The sequence below is a fragment of the Littorina saxatilis genome, linkage group LG16 (genome assembly GCF_037325665.1).
Source record: "Littorina saxatilis isolate snail1 linkage group LG16, US_GU_Lsax_2.0, whole genome shotgun sequence".
Taxonomy (NCBI): Eukaryota; Metazoa; Mollusca; class Gastropoda; order Littorinimorpha; family Littorinidae; genus Littorina; species Littorina saxatilis.
The window spans coordinates 44,354,452-44,355,909 of record NC_090260.1 but is presented as its reverse complement, the minus strand read 5'-3'; positions in this window follow the sequence as shown (position 1 = coordinate 44,355,909).

Below are 1,458 nucleotides of genomic sequence, written 5' to 3'. Positions count from 1 at the left end.
AAAGTCCGTGACTTTGGTTGGTTGGTTGTTGGTTTTTCGTATCACTTTAAGCTATTTAGTTTTCGGGACTGACTCTCTTTGTTTCCTGTCTCAGTATAAACAGCGGTCTCCATGTTTGAACCTAGTTAAAATTAGGTCTATCACAGTAAAATGACGTTATAAAAAGATCATAATTATCTGTTCACACTTTTTATTTCAGATCTTGTTCCAAATCTGTGTCTTCTTAAAATTTAAAAAAAAACCACACATACCACAGTCTCCTTTTGTCCCACGGAGCCTACAGGTCAGACAAGATACCGTGGACTAGTGAGATTACTCAGAGAACATGGTCCGCTGGACCCAAAAAGCAACAACTAACTAACTAACTAACTAACTAACTAACTAACTAACTAACTAAGAGAACATCAAGTAGTTCTTCATCATGGGCGAGAGGGGAAGCTGCACAATGTCTGCGTGACGTACGTGTCTTGCTGAGTGTGAGGCAGCGTGAGATCACCAGGCGACACGTGGACACCAGGCTGCGAGGTGTGCTGCACTTATCCAGCAAGTAGTCAGCTGACTCCTTAAATAACTACGTGTAAAACGAATACCCAGGAAACATTTATCCGTCACTAAGTTTCACATGAAATGTTTGCCCCTTTGATGAAATAAAATGTTTGAAATCGGCTAGAATTCTGTTCAGTTGAATAAACTGTTTGTATAAACACCCCCCTGAACCATACACAGTCTGTGCCACAGTAAACCAAAAGTATAACGGCCAACACCAACTGTCGTAAAGATTTTCCTTCAGCACAGAGTTAATCTACAATATCACAGTACACTCTTTTAGTCTAGTCACACGATTGTTTTGTGATTTGGATCAAACGGTAAACAAAAACAATGTCTAGAATATTGTCACAGAACGGTTCACTGATTTTTTTTCCAAACAGGGATTGGAGCAATGAGACCACAGAGCACTTTTCACATATTGCTGCTACAGCGTGAGGTCAGCAGAAACACAGTCAATCTCTGTAACAGAACGGGTCAGTTAGGTCAGAAAACAAAATGAACCCCTTTCTGGCCTCACTGATGTCAAGGCAGTCCACGTCTCTGTGACGTTTGCCCCGGACGTTGAGGCGGTGAGAGATCGCCAGACGACACAAACACTCCAGCCGCCGAGGAGTGGTGGCTGTCACTTTTAGGTAGGGCAGGGCCACCTCGATACGCTTTCTTGTAGTTGTGTATTCAGCAAGGTCTGTGAATGAGTGTAGCGTTGAGTACAGCCTGAACAACTCTCCGTTTGAGCATGCGCCCGATTCATACAGCATACGCGTCACAGTGGGTAGATCACGCAGTATCGAGCAGAGAATTGGTGAAGTGATCTCCGTTGCTGCCTCACTGGGATTAAATCCTCCTCCCATTATTCGCCTGCGTAACCATTCTAAATCTCGTTTTAAATGACTCAGCTTTGGTTGGTGC